Here is a 9878-nt window from a genome sequence, read left to right on the forward strand (position 1 = left end):
ATGGCAAAACCCCATCTCTACTAAAAATTCAAAAATGAGTCGGGTGTGGTGGTGTGCAGGGGTCCATAACCCCTGGGCTGTGGACTGTACCAGTCGGTGACCTGTTAGGAACCAGGCTCTGCAGCAGGAAGTGAGTGGTGGGCAGCGAGCGTTACTGCCTGAGCTCCGCCCCCCATCAGATCAGAAGGTGTTAGATTCTCATAGGAGTGTGAACCCTAACGTGAACTGCACATGCGAGGGATCTAGGTTTCACACTCTTTATGAGAACCTAATGCCTGATGATCTGAAGTGGAACAGTTTCATGCCATAACCACCGCCCCCGACCCCATCTGTGGAAAAATTGTCTTCCATGAAACCAGTCAGGACTGCTGGTTACATGTGCCTGTGGTCTCAGCTACTTGGAAGGCTGAGGTGGAAGGACGGCTTGAGCCTGGGAGGTGGAGGTTGCAGTGAGCTGAGAGCATGCCACTTCACTCCAGCCTGGACAACAGAGTGAGATCTTGTCTCAAGAAGAACACAAAAACAACAACGACAACAAAAAAAAAAACAGGACCAGGCATGGTGGCTCATATCTGTAATTCCACACTTTAGGAGGCTGAGGTGGGTGGATCTCCTGAGGTCAGGGGTTCAAGACCATCCTTGCCAACATGGTAAAACCCCATCTCTACTAAAAATACAAAAATTAGCTGGGCATGGTAATGTGCACCAATAGTTCCCTCTGCTCGGGAGGCTGAGGTAGGAGAATTGCTTGAACCTGGGAGGCCGAGGTTGTAATGAGCCCAGATGGTGCCATTGTACTCCAGCCTCTACAAGAGCAAAACTTCATAAAAAAAAAAAAAAAAAAAAAAAAAAAAAAAAAAAAAAAAAAAGCAGACCCATAAATGGCTCACACATTGGAATTAGCAGGCAAGAGCTTTAAAGCAACTACATACATACTTTAAAGAATTTAGAGAAATATCAATACTTGGTGAAGATGGTTAAAAGAGAATTTAGAGAATTAATTTTTAGTATAAGTATGTCCTAAATATGCACGGCACGTACTTACTGAATGATTATTTGCTATCAGAAATCTAAATTTAACTGGGCATCCTATATTTTATCTGGCATCTCTACCCCAAAGCCAAGCAGGAGAGAGTCCAGAGTCCTATCTTCCAGCAGGTGACCTAGCCTAGGACAGGGCCTGGCCAGGGGCAATTGTGCATCGGATGGGTTCGAGACGCCAGTCATTCAATGTGTCAAAGGTTTGCCAGACCTGCATAAAATCAATATTATTTTATTTAATATTTTGTCTAAAGAAACTTTAAAAATTTTAACCTTTTATTTGGAAATACAGATTCAGAGGAAATTTCAAAGATGGTACAGAGAGGTTTCATGGACTCCTCACTCAGTTTCCTCCAAAGGTTCTATTTTATATTAGTGTAGAACAATATCTAACAATGTCACATGTCTAGGTCTATGCCATTTTATCACGTATGTAGACTCCCTTAACCACCACTACAATCAAGATACAGAACTGTTCCACCACCACGAAAATCCCGCTCCTGCTATTCCTCTGCACTCATTCCTGGCTCTTCCCCTCCATTATTCCTACTCCTGGCAACCACTAATCTGCTTTCTGTCTTTATGATCTTGTCACTTCAAGAACATTACATAATGCAAAAATTAGGCAGGCGCGGTGGCACGAGCTTGTAGTTCCAGCTACGTGGAGGCTGAGGCAGGAGAATCACTTGAACCTGGGAGGTGGAGGCTACAGTGATCCTGCCACTGCAGTCTAGCCTGAGAGACAGGGTGAGACTCTGTCTCAATGAATGAAAGAATGAATGAATGAATGAATGAAGGCCTGTCATGGTGGCTCACACCTATAATCCCAGCACTTTGGGAGGCTGACACGGGTGGAACAGTTGAGGCCTGTATTCCCAGGCATGCCTGTACTGCCAGCTGCTGAGGCTGAGGCACAAGAATGACTTGAACCTGGGAGATGGAGGCTGCAGTGAGCCATGATAGCGCCCCTGCGCTCCAGTAGGGCCAGAGTGAGACTTTTTCTCAAAAACAAAACAAAACAATACAAAACCAAACAAAAAAAGAACATTATATAAATGGAATCACACAGTATGTGGCCTTTTGAGATTGGCTTCTTTTTCTTCTCAGCAAATGCCCTTTGAGATCCATTCAAGTTGTGCATGTTTTTTTTTTTTTCTTTGAGATAGAGTCTTGCTCTGTTGCCCAGGCTGGAGTGCACTGGCGTGATCTCAGCTCACCGTAATCTCCACCTCCTGGGTTCAAGTGATTCTCCTGCCTCAGACTCCTGAATAGCTGGGATTATAGGCACCCATCCAACACGCTTGGCTTTTTTTTTTTTTTTTTTTTTTTTTTTTTTTTTTTCTGGAGACAAAGTTTCACTCTTGTTGCCCACGGTAGAGTGCAATGGCACGATCTCGGTTCACTGCAACCTCGGCCTCCTAGATTCAAGTGATTCTCCTGCCTCAGCCTCCCAAGGAGTTGGGATTACAGGTACCTGCTACCATGCCCAGCTAATTTTTTTTGTATTTTTAGTAGAGATGGGTTATCACCATGTTGGCCAGGCTGCTCTCGAACTCCTGACCTCAGGTGATCCACCTGCCTCAGGCTCCCGAAGTGCTGGGATTGCAGGTAAGAGACACCATGCCCAGATTTTTTTTTTTTTTTTTTTTTTTTTTAAGTAGAGGCAGGTTTTCACCGTGTTGGCCAAGCTGGTCTCAAACTCCTGACCTCAAGTGATCCGCTCACCTTAGCCTCCCAAAGTGCTGGGATTACAGGTGTGAGCCACCATTCCTGGCCCCTTTTTTATTGTTGAATAGCATTTCATAGAACGGATGTATCAGTTTGCTTAACCATTCACCTATTGGGGGTACTTGGTTGTTCCCAGTTTGGGGCTATTACAAATAAATCTGCCATGAACAATCATGTGTGAGTTTTTGTGCAGACATCAGTTTTATTTTCTGGTACAAATGCCCAGAAGCGATTGTTAGGTCATATATTGAGGTGGATGTTTAATCAAAGAAGCTGCCAAACTACTTCTTAGAGTGTCTACACCATTTTATATTCCCACCAGCGATGTATGAGAGAGTGAGTTTTGTCTGCATCCTCGCCAATATTTGATATTATCACTATGTTTGATTTGAGCTGTTTTAATAGATATGTAGTGATATCTTACTGTGGTTTTAATTTGCGTTTCCCCAGTGGTTGGTGTTGAAGATCTATTCCTGTGCTTTAAGTCAACTCATTTTTAAAACCTAAATAAATGTATTTAAAAAGGAAACTTTTGCGTTAGGAGGCCAAGGCAGGTGAATTGTTCGAGCCCAGGAGTTCAAGACCAGCCTGAACACATGGTGAAACTCCGTCTGTACAAAAAACAAAACAAAAAATGTCCGGCACAGTGGCATGCATCTATGGTTTCAGCTACTTGGGAAGTGAGGTAGGAGGATTGCTTTAGCCTGAGAGGTCGAGGCTGTCATGAGCCATGATTGTACCATTATACTCCACCCTGGGTGACAGAGAAAAGCCCTGCCTTAAATAAATGAATAAAAGGAACTTTGTGATTAGTGGTTCTCAAAGTGTGGTCCCTGAGCCAGCAGCATCAGCATCACCATCACCTGAGAACATTAGAAATGCAGATTCTCAGGCACCACCCCAGACCTCCTGAATCAGAACCTCTGAGGAGTGGGTTCAGTGATCTGTGGTTTAACAAGCCCTCCCGGTGAGAATCGGTCTCATTTACTTCAAATAGAAGGTAACGGTAAAAATAAATGCATCTGCGTATCACCTGAAATCCTCTTATGGGCCCCAGGCTCGCACACCACACTTTCAGGCAGGAGCCCCACCCACAGAGGCTATGACAAGAATGCTCCTGCCCCTGGGGCTGTGCAGTGACAGCTCACACAGCTCCACGTGGCAGTTCTGAGTTTGTGAAGTGCTGATGCAGTCCAACTACAGCCCTTCCTGCCCTTCACTGGACTGAGAAAATCCAGGCTCTGAGGAGGGCGAGACTTGCCCAAGGTCACCCAGCAACATGGTCAGTCTCCTTTCCCAGGGTCCTCACAATGCCTGGCCTGTTTAAAGCCTGCCTCTATTCACTTCTGAGTGAAAACTCCAGCTCCAAAACAGAATATGGGGAGGGATACTATCTTGGGCAGCTTATGTTTATAGCTGCAGATATGTGGGGAAAAAAGTCCAAGAATACTGTTGAAGCAGTTATTTAGGAAGAGAAGGGGTTTGCTGGTTTGTGTTTTTAACTTTTCTGTATTTCATAACTTTTATCATAATAATCGTATTTAGTTACATAATCAAAATGTATTAAATATAATAAAAATCAACATGAAGCCTGATCCAGCCACAGCCTATCATTGGCAGAGTCAGGAAAACTTCCAGATAGAGCAGTCCCACACCTGCCCCAGGTCACACCCTGCACCTGGGCACATGCTAGGACCTATGTCTGGACACCCTCACCCTATAGTGGCCTCCACGTCCATATCCACCAGCACCACCTGTGGGCAAGACCCTCCTCTGCATCCAGCCCTGGGCACCCCCTAACCCAGAGGGCATCTCATGGTCTGAGAGTCTGCCTGTCTGTCTCTAAAGAGAGGAAATCTCCTTGGGACATGTGTTCCGCTTGACCATCACCCCTGGCCTGGTACAGAAAGGTGGACAGTGGGTATTTGGTGAATAAATGAATGAATGATTGGAATGAGTCCCCAAAATGGTGATTTCCTGAGGCCCTTCTCCAGTTGGCCTAGGCGGAACCAGTTCCACTTTTCACAGGAAAGCCAGGTGTGAGGATTGGGACAGGTATGTGTGAGGGGACAAGTGCTTGAAGGCTGGATGGACATGGGGCTTGTGGTGGGATGTGGGGTGGCAGTGCTGCTGTGGAAGCCTCAGGGAGGGCTCATCCCTGGAATCCCCCAGGGTATCCTGGTGCCCCCAGCTGCTGTGTGGTGTGAGAAGGCCTGGCTGGTGGGGACGCGCAGGGATTTGTTTGGATTGGCCACCTGGTCCAGTCCAGAGAGCTGCGCCTCCAGCCCCTCAGGGCAAAACTCACTTTTGATGTGTGACAACAGCTGCAGGCAAGGGGAGGGAGAAGTGTGCTGGGCCTCGGTCTTAGAATCCAGAAGCCAGTTCATGCCCCTTCCTTGGTCTATGTGGGAAAGAGATGGGACCTAAGCTAGCTCTAGGGTCCTGGGTTATGGTAAGGGCCCTCCCTTATAGACTCAGTGACTTGGGCTGACCCAGCCCCTCACAGAGCCTCATCAGTAAAACCAGGGCTGGGCCAGGGCTCTCAACAACTCCCGGCTCTGACCTCTGGCTTTCTGCCCAGGTGTGCCTGGAGAGCCTGGTCTATACCCAGTGCTCTGCTACACCCCACAGCCTGGTCACAACCTCCCTGCCTCCAGAGTAGCCCTGGCCCAGGGAAGAAGCTGGTCTCTGCATCGAATGATAGGTAGAAAATGGAAGTGCGGACGATAGATCTGGAAAGGAGTCAAGGAGGAGGTGACTTCCCAATAATGTGGAGGGTTATTTTTTCCAGAATGGAACTTGACTGGTGCGGCAAATTTCAGGAGTTGGGAAGGGTGGCTCCCTCTGTGGGAGCTGGGGCGACTTGCCTGGGCCAAACGGTGGTAGGCTCTGGGTAGGGCAGGCAGACTGGGGTGCCCGGAGCCTGGGGTCCCTGTCCTTGCAGAGGACTGGAATGCAAAACAAGTGTCCCCTGCCCTCTGGCTGGGGGACATCCTCTACTTCCAAGCCCAGACACACACCAGCTGCCACAAGCACCTGAGGCTCTTCAGAGGACCAGTGGGCAGCCACATCCATGCTGGACCAGCCTGCTGGGCCCACCTGCACCCTGGTCAGAGCCCATGACTGAGGGGACTCTCTGGGGACAATGGGGGCAGTCTCATGCTGCCCTCTTACAGGTGGGTCAGTCCCTGGGATCTGGTGTTGGGCTGGGGTGGGCTGAGGCTGTTCTCTGCTGGGGTGCCTGGTGGACAGCAGGTGGAGCAACTTCTCCTTAGCTTTCCTGGACCCCAGGACACAGCTGAACACTGTGCTTTACCCTGGATGCCTTCAGATCTTCAGGGGACCCTGGGAAGGAAGAGGGGCTGACCCTGCAGGGGGCCAGGACCCTGGCCCATGCTTGCTCCCTGCAGCAGTCACCTCCTCTCCAGATTGACATCACCTGATTCCTGAAGTCCTGGGCTACTGACCAGAGAGAGCCCAAACACCCTCACCAAGGCCTGTTCTTACATCAGAGCAGCTAGTACATGAGTTTGGAGCTGAAGGGCACGGAGCGAGAACACAGGGCTCTGTAAGAGTTCTCGGCTCCCTGCTGCAGTGAGCCCCGTAGAAGGCCCCCCAAAGATCTGCAGCTGCTGTAAGTCACTGGGAGGAAACTGCAGTAGACATGTGTTTCCCAGCCTGGTAGATGTAGAGAGGTGTCCAGGCCCCCAAGTGGAAGGCCCAGATGAGGCCTTGGATGTGGCAGTGCAGGAATTCTAGCCAGCTCTGGGGCCCTGGGAAAGTCATTTACTCTCTCAGAACCCCACTCCTGGTCACCATGTGGCTCTTGTGTGGATGTAAAGACCCTCAGGTCACTTATGTCCCATCAGTGGAAGCCTAGCATGGGTGGAGACCCCCGAGACTGAACTCAGTGGTGGGATCCAGCCCGCCCAGCTCTCCTACTTAGAGCCCAGAGCAAGCAGGGTGGGCTTCCTGGAGACACAGGTGCTCCTGTGGGCTGGGGAGCTTGAGCAGGGGTCCCTTTGGGGAGGTGGAAGAGGCTGCGGTCAGTGGAGGCCATAATGAGGCAGAGCTTGGGCAGAAAAGGCATGATGATCGGGGGATCTGAGACCCAACAGAGCCTGGACTGAGGACACGGTGCCACTCAGGCGGTGGAAACGGTGATTCTGGGATGCAGGTTTTGCATATTCTGGTTTATTCCTTGGCTCGCTGCCACAGAGGGATGGCACTGCTCCACACACCGTGCCCAAGAGATGTCCCACTTTATCTTTCCAAATCAAGCTGAATGTTCTCAGCTGACAGGATATAATCAGTGCTGTGGGGACTCAATCCCCACAACCCGAAATGAAGTGAGGCGGAGACTGTGGAGCAGATCCGTGCTGACTGCATTCACCCTTCCTGACCTGCACTGCTGCTGGCTGGGGTTGTGTCTGAGCTGACAGAGGGCATTGATTTGGTGACCGGGGAGAGGGCAGTACTGGAGAAATGCCCCTCACCTCCCTCAGCTCCTCCTGTCCACCCAACACTTGGTCACCAATGTCCCTGACTTCCAGGCCCCAGTCACCACTAATAGGGTGCTGCATGGGAACAAAGTGTAGGCCCAGAACCTGGAGTTCATGTCACTCCTCCTTCCAGTCGAAGCCTCTGTCCCTCCCAGGTGATTCCAGCCTCATTCCTCCATGGGCCAAATATCCTAAACAAAGGCCTGGACAGGGGGTCTTTACCCAAGTGCCCAAAAACACAAGCAGAAAGCTCTGCATGCCCCCGTGGCCTGCCAGAGGTAAGAGCCTGCCCGTCAAAATGCACAATTCTGGTTCTTGCAGGAAGGTGAGGAGCGGAAGAAGAAAAAATCCATCTCATTCTTTTAGCAGGAACCTAAACTTGGGAAAGCCAGACCCAGTATATTTCTCAATCTGGATACTTTTATAACTGGTTACAGCAGGGTCTCATGCACAACTGTTTTCCAACATCTTTCAACTGGCCATATGACACCATGTAATTTATTTTTTTCTTTTTATTTTTTAAGGCCGGGGGAGTGGCTCACACCTGTAATCTCAACACTTTCAGAGGCTGAGGCAGGAAGACTGCTTGAGGCCAGGAGTTCAAGACCAGCCTGGGCAACATAGCAAGACCCCATATGTAACAGAAAAACCCTGTCTCAAAAAAAATTTTTTTAGTACAGTGGCATGATCACAGCTCATCGTAGCTTTCAACTCCCAGGCTCAAGCGATACTCCCACCTCAGCAGCTGGGACTCTCAGAGCGCACCACCACATCTGGCTGATGTTTTAATTTTTGGTAGAGGTGCAGTCTCACAATGTTGCCCAGGCTGGTCTTGAATTCCTGGCCTCAAGAGATCCTCCCAATGTGACCTCACAATGCCCTGGGGTTACAGGTATGAGCCACCATGCAGCCCCTGCAAAATCTAACTGTTCTCCAGGTGCTTCTTTTCGACCTCCTAGGCTAGACTGTCATTGGCAAATACTAGTTTATTATTTTCCCACATTTATGTTAACGAATTTCCCATGTTTTATTTGTCTAGACTAGGGTTTCTCAGCAGCAGCACTATTGATGTTTTGGGCTGGATAATTCTTTGTTTGGAGTTGTTTGTGCCTCGCAGTATGTTTAGCAACATCCCCAGCCTCCGCCTGCCACATGCCAGTAGCACTCCTCAGTGTGACAGCCAAAATGATTCCAGATATTGTCAAATATCTCCAGGGAGGCAAAATCGCCTCCAGTTGAGAACTGCTAACCTAAAAACCTCTGGAACAATGTTAGATCATGGAAATGATAGCACATACTGCTCCTGAGCTTAATGGGAATACCTCTAGCATCAAAGTATAGTAGTACCTGTATACTACTGTCTGGGCTGTTATTAGTACACTGTAGTAGTCCATTCTCACGCTGCTATGAAGAAATACCCCAAACTGGGTAATTTATAAAGAAAAAATGTTTAAGTTGACTCAAGTTCTGCGTGGATGGGGAGGCCTCAGGAAACTTGCAATTATGGCAGAAGACACCTCTTCACAGGGCAGCAGGAGAGAGGAGAGCCAAGCAAAGGGGAAAACCTGTTATAAAACCATCAGATCTCGTGAGAACTCACTCACTCTCATAAGAACAGCATAAGAGAAAGTATCCCCATGATTCAATTATCCCCACCTGGTCCCACCCTTGACCTGTGGGGATTATTGCAATTCAAGGTGAGATCTGGATGGGAACACAGAGTCAAACCACATCATATCCTTTATATTAGCATACTGTATCAAAATACAATTTTCTTTCTTCATTTTTTTTTCCTTTGAGACAGAGCCTCACTCCGGCTCTGGCTGCAGTGCAGTAGTATGACCTCAGCTCATGGTAACCTCTGCCTCCTGGGTTCAAGCAATTCTTGTGCCTTAGCCTCCCAAGTAGCTAGAACTACAGGTGTGTGCCACCACACCCAGCTAATTTTGATTTTTTTTTTTTTTTTTTTTTTTGAGTACACACGGGGTTCAACATGTTGGCCAGGCTGGCGTCAAACTCCTGGCCTCAAGTGATTCTTCCACTTCGGCCTCCTGAGGTGCTGGGATTACAGGCATGGGCCACTGCACCCAGCCTGAAGTATAATTTTCACAATATGAAAAGCTTGACTTTCACACAAATAATGAAGGAATATGTATAAGATATTTTCTTTAATTTACAAGGGAGTCAGCAACACGGTGAAGCTAGTTTGAGGAGTGTTTTGAGAGACAGTGTCTGCAGTGCTCCAGGAAGGGCATTCTGAAATGCATTCTGAAATAGAGACAAAACTTGTTAATATCCTAAAGGGAGGTTGAACGTGGTGGCTCATGCTTGTAATCCCAGTACTTTGGGAGGTCGAGGTGGGAGGATCACTTGAGGTCAGGAGTTCAAGACCAGACTAGCCAACATGGTGAAACCCCGTCTCTACTAAAAATACAAAAATTAGCCAGGTGTGGTAGTGGGTGCCTGTAGTCCCAGCTACTCAAGAGGCTGAGGCAGTAGAATCTCTTGAACATGGAAGGCAGAGGCTGCAGTGAGCCGAGATCATGTCACTGCATTGCACCCTGGGTGACAGAGCAAGATTCTAACTCAAAAAAAAAAAAAAAATCA

This window comes from Rhinopithecus bieti, unplaced genomic scaffold, assembly GCF_001698545.2.
Source record: "Rhinopithecus bieti isolate Rb0 unplaced genomic scaffold, ASM169854v2 scaffold_39856, whole genome shotgun sequence".
In the NCBI taxonomy this organism is placed as follows: domain Eukaryota; kingdom Metazoa; phylum Chordata; class Mammalia; order Primates; family Cercopithecidae; genus Rhinopithecus; species Rhinopithecus bieti.